Source organism: Pseudophryne corroboree, chromosome 10 (genome assembly GCF_028390025.1).
Source record: "Pseudophryne corroboree isolate aPseCor3 chromosome 10, aPseCor3.hap2, whole genome shotgun sequence".
In the NCBI taxonomy this organism is placed as follows: Eukaryota; Metazoa; Chordata; class Amphibia; order Anura; family Myobatrachidae; genus Pseudophryne; species Pseudophryne corroboree.
In genome coordinates this window covers 264,619,061-264,631,093 of record NC_086453.1, presented here as the reverse complement: position 1 = coordinate 264,631,093, position 12,033 = coordinate 264,619,061, and the positions used below count along the sequence as shown (strand labels likewise).

Here is a 12,033-nt window from a genome sequence, read left to right as displayed (position 1 = left end):
GATCCATGTGGACTACAGTTGGGAACGGTTACCTGTGTCGAGCGCAGCGGTAGCGGAGCGAGGCACCTTGCCCGAAGCTTCGAGGGGACATGGTGCACTAATTGGGGTTCCCGGTCACGCTATGAAGAAAACAACACCCAAAAACCCATAAAAAACTCATGTCGACCTTTTGACCTGTCGACCTAAAGACCCTGTTGACCTAGAGACCCTGTCGACCTAGAGACCCTGTCAACCAATAATGGTCGACCTAGTTACTGTCTACCTTCCATACCACACCCACACTGCTGTCACTGCATTAATGTGTGTACGATACTCCCTTTGTGTTCCAGTCCATCTAGGAGAGTGCATGTAGTGCAAGCTTATATAGGATGGAAAGCCAGCTCCAACACTTTAGCCGAGTTGCACTGTTACCTAGTAAATGGGGCGCATACTTGCCTACCTGACCCTCTCCATGAGGGAGAAAATGCTCTATTCCTGGACTTTCCTGGTAATGTATGATTGCCATCACCTGTGGTGAGCTAGTTAATTGATAAGAAAGGTGTTTCACCACAGGTGATGGCAATCATACATTACCAGGAAAGTCCAGGAACAGAGCATTTTCTCCCTCATGGAGAGGGTCAGGTAGGCAAGTATGAAATGGGGATAGTTTAGGTCCCTGCCCCAGCCAGGGCTGTTTCTGTGTTACAGTGACAGCAGTGACACAGGCTAATGCATAGCTTCAGCTGGGAGATGTGTCCCTGCACTGCCGCCTATTACTAGGTGATAATGCAGCTTTACCAATTCCCCAGAGCTGGTTCTGAGCTGCGTTACTGGAACTGAGCTAGGATCATGTTGGAGCTGAGCTCAGCATCTTGGAGCTAATAGGTTAAAATTGGAATATTGCTGAAGAATTAGACCAGTATTTACAGTATATCCAATTAACATTGGTGAGACTGTTCCATAACATAAACTTCATTTACTAAATACGGAAACAGGCAAAGTCAGATTCATTCCATTAATAGCTCTGGAGCTGGAGCGTGTGAAGAGCAGCTGGGGCACCAGTGTGGAGTGTGTAAGATTCGCCCTTTGCTCTGGAGCTGGTTTAGAGAAGCCAGTCCAGACCTGGTAAACCTGTAGCACTGCCAACACCAGCTACCCTGTGTAATCAATAGGGTCCGACTCTGAAATGTGTCTGTATTCTGTATTTGGTTTAATATTATTGGTGTGAAACAGCAGCAGCATGCAGACATTCCTAATCTGTTTAATAGGTGTGGAAAAAGTACGGTAGAATGAAGGAGTCAGTCAGTCTATAGACGTCCCCCTATTACAGGGATGGGGAACCTTCGGCCCTCCAGCTGTTGTTGAACTACATATCCCAGTATGCCCTGCAACAGTTTTTGCATGGCCAAATAGCAAAACTGTAGTAAGGCATGCTAGTATGTGTAGTTCAACAACAGCTGAGGGCCAAAGGTTTCCAACCCCTGCCCTATTAGGGTCAAGCCATCATTTATCGGGTGCATAAGCTCTAGAGTAATCATTTGTAGCGTCTAGTTTCCTTTCATGGAGAGGACCTTTCCCATAATTCCCTGGGTCCATGTCACAAACTATTTGGAATAGTAACCTGTGGCGAGCGAAGCGGAGCGAGACACCGAGCCCGAAGTGTGGCGATCGAAGCGAACCCGCGAGGGTCCAATGGTGCATAGAAGAAAACAAAAAACTTCACATGAAGGGAGAACGGAGAAAACATTTACGTTCTGTAAGGGTGGAAGTTCTCTCCTGTCCGCTCGTTATTTCACTTCCAGGTCCTGATCACGAAGGTAACATAGACACAACCCTATAAGTATAGCATAGCAGCACAGACCTGTGCGATGTTCCGCTTTCTAGAGCTGCCCTGTCAGACATCCAGAAGGAAGGCCTACACAGTGAGGGCGGGAGACGGAGTCATGCAATTAGTAGGATGGCTAAAAAAGAACACTATTCTTATGCACTAAACTAAAATGTCATTTATTCATATTCTTGTTCTCCTCAGAGCAGGTGCTTGAAAATTCTGTAGGTGGAACAAACTAAACTAAACATAAATGCAAAACAGGACTTATCTGTGTATCTAAGGGCCACCTTAAAAGTAATATCCCACAGGGGGCGGGATTTACTAGAGAAAAAATGCGTTAAAATCACAATTTTCGGGGTTTTTACAGCATTTTTAAATGTACTAAGACCTGTCCAACCGCTTATCGACGCAGAGGGTATCGCCAGTTTTTTGTGGCGATACCGTATAGAAGCCTATGGGTTTCTTACAGCATCCCGCCGCCTCCACTGCCTAGCGCTGCTCACGCCGTCCCCGCCTACCTGACTGCAGGCAGCCTTCCCGTTGCTGTCCCGGATCCCAGCCTCCTCCTGCCCCAGGAACACAGCCGGCTGTACTTCTGGCTGCAGGGAGGAGGAGGAGCCCGGGACTGACTACAGACGTCACCTCCCGTGGCTGGGAGTTAGCAGAGACCCCAGCAGACCCTCTCACTTGGCGGCGCAGGTAACGCAGGGGGCAGCTCTTACTGAATTGCAATACTAATCGCATATGTTAGTACATACTGAATGCGATAAGTATAAATGCGGAATGTTACTGCTGTCTTAGTACATCCCGCGCACAGTGTCTACTGTGGTGGTGGAAAACACTCTGTATGATAAAGCCTTGCTTTGAATTACTGGGGCATCTTCAGACTCTAGCAGACATTAGGGGGCTGAATCACAATTGCACGCTGCTGTGACTGCTTAGTGTGTTTTGCTGTAGACGCATCTGCGACTAGTATCAGCCCATCTCCTGTGTACAGCTGGGCTTCAGAATGTGCATGGACTGAGACACCCACTTAGAGACATTGTAATGCTGCTTATTCCGTCTGTAGACGCAGCCATCGGACGCAGCACTGAAACTTGCCTCAGCCCTGTGCAAGATTTAGCAGTGATAAGAGCGGAGACGTGAGCCAGTGGAGAAGTTGCCCATGGCAACCAATCAGCACTGAAGTAACATCTATAATTTGCATACTATAAAATTATACAGAGCTGCTGATTGGCTGATGAGGCAACTTCTCCACTGGCTCAATTCTCCGCTCTTATCACTACTTAGTAAATGTCCCCCCTTAGTGTACGGCCTCTATTGTGAGCAGTAAAGCTTCTGAGTTCACAAACAGTTATGCGGCACACCGGCAGTAGTCCAATAACCCGCCCGTAGGACGGATCATCTTTGTGCGTATGAATAGCCACCTCCCAATCTCCGCACGGGATCACTCGGCACATTTCCAACATATCTGATTCCTTGTGTCTCAGTTGCAACTGTGCCTCTGCGACACACGATGGGACACATGCACTGTACAAGCTTTTAGGGATAAATGTGCAGTAGCGAGAAATCGCTAAACTCTATGAAAGCACCTGTACTGTCCATTTAACTGATTTATGTGGCTTATACCCCTTCTGGCTGTGATGAAACGGCAAGTCTAACAATGTAGGGTGTGCTGGGACTTCTAGTGTCTCATAGGGGGTCATTCCGACCCGATCGCACGCTGCAGTTTGTCGCGGCGATCGGGTCAGGATTGTGCATGCTTTCGTTGCCTAGCGATTGCCTCTGACACAGAGGCGGTCGCTGGGCGGGAGGGGGCAGGACAGCGGCGTTAAGCCACCGTTTAGGGGGAGCGGTCCGGCCAACGCAGGCGTGGCCGGACCGTTAGGGTGCGGGCCGCGGCGGCTGCGTGATGTCTCACGCAGCGGCTGCGGCCAGCGGCAGCGACAATTAACTCCCGGCCAGCCGCAGAAGCTGCGCTGGCCGGGAGTTACTCCTCAAATACAAAGGCATCGCCGGTGTGCTGGAGGGGCCGGACTGACATGTGGGGCGGGCTAGCCCTGTGCTGGGCATCCCCCCGCATGTCAGGGAAGATGATTGTAGCTGTGCTAAATTTAGCACAGCTGCGATCAACTCGGAATGACCCCCATGAGCCGCCTCTTTACTGTACGTGTTTGTGCGACTAGAGTATAGACATTGTATACCATAAACTGGATGTGTTGCATTCTGTGCTGGCGTCTTGTCACATGTGGTTAGATTTCAGATTGCAGAGACTGTAAGGTTAGTACAGTAAGCCTGGCATTGGATAGCACTGAGCACACGTGCCAGTGAGGATAGAGAAAGCCACTGGCTGACCCTGCTTTGCTTAGGAATGTGATGTGACAGGCAGGGTTTTATTGGGTTACGTGACATCAATACTGTACAGCATAACAGATGTAGACAAGGCATTGCTCTCACTGTTGCTGTACTATAGCTTAGAATGCTGGGCCTGGTGGCTGTTTACTGATCACCTTTATAACCTATCTTTATTAGAAAGTGTCATTTGAGGGCCCATTTATCACTGATCGCATTTGCAATGCGATCTGGGTGCGATATTAGCACCCAAGGCCGATCACATTGGGTGAATGTATCACGCGGCACAGGCAGGGACAGGGGCTCTGAAAGGAGACCGTACCTGCGTTGTGCCGAGTGTGGTGCCATGGCTGCTGCGCATGCACAGGGGCCACTTTCGAGGGAGGGTTCTTGGGGAACCTTGCCGGAACTACAGCCCCAAGCTACCGCTATCTGAAGATGGCGGAAGCTGCAGGGGCCAGCATTGGGATTGCTTTGCATTCCAGATAATGGTAAATTTGGCAGCATCACACCTCATATAGAAACCCATGGGGGATGCAGCTGCCGGTAGGAATAGAGGATGTCCCTACTTGATACATCAAGTGATAACTAATATTTGCAGCTAACCTGCCTGTTTTCAGGGACATAGCTTCAAATAGTGCTTCATAAATGGGCACCATAGTGTTATAAATAGAAATAACAAGGTAGCCAGGTGAACGCCACCCAAACATAAACGTAAGGGGGGAGGGGGGGGGGGATACAGATACAACTTTATTTTGGGTAGTCTATTAACTTTAGCATGGGGTTATTCAACATGCGGCCCACCAGCTGCTGTGGAACTACGCATTCCAGCATACCCTGCCACATGATGCTGACAATGTTCCGGTGCAACGGCGTGGGATCGCTCATAACCGCGCAAGATCACAGACACAACGACGCTCATTATACTGTATCTTGCGCCCCTGTACGGGTGCGCGGTACAGTGGTTGCGCAGCTGATGATGGAATTGCCCCATTTTATTTTTCACATAATAAGCCAGCAGTGGCCTTAAGGCATAGGAGACACAGTACAGCCTTTAATACTCTTATGTATTGCAGCAACTTGGAGTGATGTCATTGTCATGAGATTAATTAGGAGTACAGCAGTTCAGTTCTCAGCCGTCAAATGAGTAATACTTATTGAATAATAGCGCTAATATAATTTACCTACTATGTAATGTATATAAGCCTTCTCCCTAAGAACAATACACTTGATGAATGGTCACTGTTTTTTAGAAATGTACTGAATCATAGAGAATTATTCTGTACTAGTGTATGTGCGTTTGGTATCCTATCAAATAAAAGGCTAACTCTGCCCCCTCACCTCTGTGGGGAGAATTCAAGTGTTTTGCGTGCCGGCGGCCACAAGATGGCTCCCGACAGAGCAATTCAAGCGTTGTTCCATTCCGGTGCACACATCCCCCGGCACTGGCATTACTGTTATGTTGTTCCATCATTTTGATTGGCTGATAACTAGTCTGCTTATATTTCCATTCAGTATTTAGAGTAAAATGTGATGATATGGCTACTGCAGTTGTATTTAAGTAAGAGAAATCTTTAGTGCAGAATTGCCATATAGCATTTGCCTTGTTTATGTCAGGGCTGTAGAGTGGGTGTACTAAACATGGGTCCTGTGGTGGTGGTGGTTAGTGGGGTTGGGAGGCCGCCTCTATCCCACTGCTCTGCTTAGCAGAGCAAGCGGTGAATAAACACCTTGTGCATGCATGCAGCGTCTCGTCATTCGAGAGATGGACTGGGGGCATGTCCAGCGGCTCTCAGAGCGTGGCTTGCAGGAGAGGAATTTCCCATGAGGCTAGTTTGTTTGTTTTTTTAGTTGTTTGGGTGTCATTTTGTATGTTTCATCCTATTTGACCACAATCAGTGAAACGTGTGCCCTCATGGGCTTGCGTCCCTCGCCACACTTCGGGAAGGTTACTATTCACAATCGTCCACGTGAATAGTAAATCAAGCAAAAGTTGAGAAAACATGTAACCCCCCCCCCCCCCCCAAAAAAAATGACGTCGACAATTGTCATGTCGACCTTTAATACCTGTCAACCTTTATGCATGCCAACATTTCATCTGTTGACCTTTTGTACCTGTCGACCTTTTTGTCCTTTTGCCTAATGCATGTCGACCTTTTGGTGTCGACCTATCATCCGGAAACCATGTTTTACTACTGCCTGGCTCCGTCATGAATGTCAGATACAACTTTATTGTTCCCAAGCGGAGAACAGCCCCACCTTGTTGACTGTGCATCAGCTTCTGTAGTACTCATGATTTCACTCATATTTTCCAGTAAATAATGCACAATGCTGCTAAATCCTCATCTGTAACAACACTGGAGCTAATTTAACGTTGAGGGAAATTGGGTTCAATGTGTAACTGTGTTACCCCAAATGGAAAATACACAAATAATGTAAAGTTGTTATGTAGCCACATACCAGACCTAACTCTAAAATGCTGTGCTTTTATTGTGATGATACTCAGCTGTACATAGGACCGTCACCTTTTCTTTTTTTCTGGAAACAGGAAGTTCTTGTACCATTATTACGGTTATATTTTAACACTCCATCCTGGAATGTATCATCAGATTAGTCCAGTACATCTAATTAATAGACCAGAGAGACCCATACATGGCTGCACAGTAGTAGTAGTAGTAGTAGCCAGTAATGTGACTGTACAGTAGTACTAGTCGCCATTAATGTGGCTGTGCAGTAGTACTAGTGGCAAGTAATGTGGCTGTGCAGTAGTAGTAATAGTGGCCATGTGAGTGTGGGATCCGGTCTGAAGATCGACAGTGTCTAGGTCGACAATGTTTAGGTCGACCACTATAGGTCGACATGGATGGAAGGTCGACAGGGTTTCTAGGTCGACATGTGCTAGGTCGACAGGTCTTAAGGTCGACATGAGTTTTTCACATTTTTTGGGGGGGGGGATTTTTTCATACTTAACGATCCACGTGGACTACGATTGGAACGGTAAAGTGTGCCGAGCGAAGCGAAGGCACCATGCCCGAAGCATGGCGAGCGAAGCGAGCCATGCGAGGGGACGCGGTGCACTAATTTGGGATCCCGGTCACTCTACGAAGAAAACGACACCAAAAAATAAATAAATCCTCATGTCGACCTTTAGACCTGTCGACCTAGCACATGTCGACCTAGAAACCCTGTCGACCTTCCATCCATGTCGACCTAGTGACTGTCGACCTAGAGTGGTCGACCTAAACATTGTCGACCTAGACACTGTCGATTTGATGAACCACACCCGTGAGTGTGTGGTATTAGTAGTGGCCAATAAAGTGATTGCACGGTAGAAGTTGTTCTTGGTAATAAGACTGCACAGTAGTAGTAGTAGTAGTAGTAGTAGTAGTAGTTGTTGTTGCCAGTAATATAACAGCACAGTAGTAGTAGTAGTTGTTCCCAGTAATATAACAGCACAGTAGTAGTAGTAGTAGTAGTATTATTAGTAGTTGTTGTTGCCAGTAATATAACAGCACAGTAGTAGTAGTAGTTGTTCCCAGTAATATAACAGCACAGTAGTAGTAGTAGTAGTAGTTGTTCTCAGTAATATAACAGCACAGTAGTAGTAGTAGTTGTTCCCAGTAATATAACAGCACAGTAGTAGTAGTAGTAGTAGTTGTTCTCAGTAATATAACAGCACAGTAGTAGTAGTAGTAGTTGTTCTCAGTAATATAACAGCACAGTAGTAGTAGTAGTAGTAGTAGTAGTAGTAGTAGTAGTAGTAGTTCTCAGTAATATAACAGCACAGTAGTAGCAGTAGTTGTTCCCAGTAATATAACAGCACAGTAGTAGTAGTAGTAGTTGTTGCCAGTAATGTGACTGCACAGTGTTAGTTGTTCCCAGTAATATAACAGCACGGTAGTAGTAGTAGTAGTAGTAGTAGTTGTTCCCAGTAATATAACAGCACAGTAGTAGTAGTAGTAGTAGTAGTAGTAGTAGTAGTAGTAGTAGTAGTTCTCAGTAATATAACAGCACAGTAGTAGCAGTAGTTGTTCCCAGTAATATAACAGCACAGTAGTAGTAGTAGTAGTTGTTGCCAGTAATGTGACTGCACAGTGTTAGTTGTTCCCAGTAATATAACAGCACGGTAGTAGTAGTAGTAGTAGTAGTAGTTGTTCCCAGTAATATAACAGCACAGTAGTAGTAGTAGTAGTAGTAGTAGTAGTAGTAGTAGTAGTAGTAGTTCTCAGTAATATAACAGCACAGTAGTAGCAGTAGTTGTTCCCAGTAATATAACAGCACAGTAGTAGTAGTAGTAGTTGTTGCCAGTAATGTGACTGCACAGTGTTAGTTGTTCCCAGTAATATAACAGCACAGTAGTAGTAGTAGTAGTAGTAGTAGTAGTAGTAGTAGTAGTAGTAGTTCTCAGTAATATAACAGCACAGTAGTAGCAGTAGTTGTTCCCAGTAATATAACAGCACAGTAGTAGTAGTAGTAGTTGTTGCCAGTAATGTGACTGCACAGTGTTAGTTGTTCCCAGTAATATAACAGCACGGTAGTAGTAGTAGTTGTTGTTCCCAGTTATATGACTGCACAGGTGTTGAGTATGCGTGACTGGTCAGTATACCTCCACCGGGATCCTGTTAGCAGAATGCCGGAGGTTGAGTGCGAGCGCAACAAGCCCCTTGCAGGCTCACTGCACTCGCCACGCTGCAGGGTCGGTGGAGACCTGTGGTCGCCACAGGTTCTGTTCCCATACGAGTGGGAATATTCCCTCTTGGTTGGCCTGCTGACCGTCGGGATTCTCAGGGGGCAGGATGTAGGGGAGGTGTTGTCGCATATCTACATCCCCTGCACAGTAGTAGTTGTTCCCAGTAATATGACTGCACAGTAGTAGTAATAGTAGTAGTAGTAGTAGTAGTAGTAGTAGTTGTTCCCAGTAATATAACAGCACAGTAGTAGTAGTAGTAGTAGTAGTTGTTGTTGCCAGTAATATAACAGCACAGTAGTAGTAATAGTAGTAGTTGTTGCCAGTAATATGACTGCACAGTGGTAGTCGTTGTTCCCGGTAAGTAGTAGCAGTAGTAGCAGCAGTAGTAGTAGTTGTTACCAGTAATATAACATCACAGTAGTAGTAGTAGTAGTAGTAGTTGTTGCCAGTAATATAACATCACAGTAGTAGTAGTAGTAGTAGTTGTTGCCAGTAATGTGATTGCACAGTGGTAGTCGTTGTTCCCGGTAAGTAGTAGCAGTAGTAGCAGCAGTAGTAGTAGTTGTTACCAGTAATATAACATCACAGTAGTAGTAGTAGTAGTAGTAGTTGTTGCCAGTAATATAACATCACAGTAGTAGTAGTAGTAGTAGTTGTTGCCAGTAATGTGATTGCACAGTGGTAGTCGTTCCCGGTAAGTAGTAGCAGTAGTAGCAGCAGTAGTAGTAGTTGTTACCAGTAATATAACATCACAGTAGTAGTAGTAGTAGTAGTAGTTGTTGCCAGTAATATAACATCACAGTAGTAGTAGTAGTAGTAGTTGTTGCCAGTAATGTGATTGCACAGTGGTAGTCGTTCCCGGTAAGTAGTAGCAGTAGTAGCAGCAGTAGTAGTAGTTGTTACCAGTAATATAACATCACAGTAGTAGTAGTAGTAGTAGTAGTAGTAGTAGTAGTTGTTGCCAGTAATGTGATTGCACAGTGGTAGTAGTTGTTCCCAGTAATATAACAGCACGGTAGTAGTAGTAGTAGTTGTTCCCAGTAATATGACTGCACAGTGTTAGTTGTTCCCAGTTATATGACTGCACAGGTGTTGAGTATGCGTGACTGGTCAGTATACCTACACCGGGATCCCGGCAGCAGAATGCCGGAGTTTGAGGGCGAGCGCTACAAGCCCCTTGCAGGCTCACTGCGCTCACCACGCTGCAGGGTCGGTGGCGACCTGTGGTCGCCACAGGTTCTGTTCCCACACGAGTGGGAATATTCCCTCTTGGTTGGCCTGCCGACCGTCGGGATTCTCAGGGGGCAGGATGTAGGGGAGGTGTTGTCACATATCTACATCCCCTGCACAGTAGTAGTTGTTCCCAGTAATATGACTGCACAGTAGTAGTTGTTCCCAGTAATATGACTGCACAGTAGTAGTTGTTCCCAGTAATATGACTGCACAGTAGTAGTTGTTCCCAGTAATATGACTGCACAGTAGTAGTTGTTCCCAGTAATATGACTGCACAGTAGTAGTTGTTCCCAGTAATATGACTGCACAGTAGTAGTTGTTCCCAGTAATATGACTGCACAGTAGTAGTTGTTCCCAGTAATATGACTGCACAGTAGTACTAGTTCTCAGTAGTTTTACACCAGTGCTAAAGTTCTTCTAAGCTCTTGGTCTTTAGTCTGTAGGGGACATCCTACTACAAATGCAGGACGTCCATTAAAAAGACATTTCCTGAAGTTGTAGTGCAGCTGTCGACAGTCTTTAATCTCAGTGTAAAGCACAGCTAAAATTGCAGCTGTAGTTTATTTTTACATAACAAACAATAGCTTGTTTGCCAAGTAATCATTTGGCCGTGTAATCATGTGTATATGTGTTTACTGAAATCAGTTTTGTTTATCAATGAATACATGCTAGCAGTGCTCTAAATATTGTACTTATTGACCCTATTTACTGTGATTGGTTGCTCAATGCACCCTGAGCCTGCCTTCGGTATATCCTATAGGGCTTTTTTTTATACAGTCTCCCAGTACAGTCTATTTCCCTATCATTCAGTGACCCCTTACATGTGTAAGGTTCCAACAAGTACCTCAATTTTATCTAAATGTTAACTTCAGGTGTGACATAAGATCAAGGTGCAATCAGCTGTATATGAATATATCGTTATATATATATATATATATATATATATATATATATATATATACATATATATATATATATATATATATATATATACATACACTGCTCAAAAAAATTAAGGGAACACTTAAACAACACAATGTAACTCCAACTCAATCAAACTTCTGTGAAATCAAACTTTCCACTTAGGAAGCAACACTGATTGACAATCAATTTCACATGCTGTTGTGCAAATGGAATAGACAACAGGTGGAAATTATAGGCAATTAGCAAGACACCCCCAATAAAGGAGTTGTTTTGCAGGTGGTGACCACAGACCACTTCTCAGCTCTATGCTTTCTGGCTGATGTTTTGGTCACTTTTGAAACCTGGCGGTGCTTTCACTCTAGTGGTAGCATGAGACGGAGTCTACAACCCACACAAGTGGCTCAGGTAGTGCAGCTCATCCAGGATGGCACATCAATGCGAGCTGTGGCAAGAAGGTTTGCTGTGTCTGTCAGCGTAGTGTCCAGAGCATGGAGGCGCTACCAGGAGACATGCCAGTACCTCAGGAGACGTGGAGGAGGCCGTAGGAGGGCAACAACCCAGCAGCAGGACCGCTACCTCCGCCTTTGTGCAAGGAGGAACAAGAGGAGCACTGCCAGAGCCCTGCAAAATGACCTCCAGCAAGCCACAAATGTGCATGTGTCTACTCAAACGATCAGAAACAGACTCCATGAGGGTGGTATGAGGGCCCGACGTCCACAGGTGGGGGTTATGCTTACAGCTGAACACCTTGCAGGACGTTTGGCATTTGCCAGAGAACACCAAGATTGGCAAATTCGCCACTGGCGCCCTGTACTCTTCACAGATGAAAGCAGGTTCTCACTGAGCACATGTGACAGACGTGACAGAGTCTGGAGACGCCAAGGAGAACATTCTGCTGCCTGCAACATCCTCCAGCATGACTGGTTTGGCAGTGGGTCAGTAATGGTGTGGGGTGGCATTTCTTTGGGGGGTCGCACAGCCCTCCATGTGTCCGCCAGAGGTAGCCTGACTGCTATTAGGTACCAAG

General features: G+C 45.7%; 1 protein-coding gene across 3 annotated transcripts in view; it reads left to right on the top strand.

Annotated features, from left to right (window-relative positions):
- The window catches only part of DIXDC1 (DIX domain containing 1), a 360,729-nt gene that overhangs the window by 80,763 nt on the left and 267,933 nt on the right, over nucleotides 1–12,033 (top strand). The gene's annotated exons all lie outside the window — the stretch shown is intronic.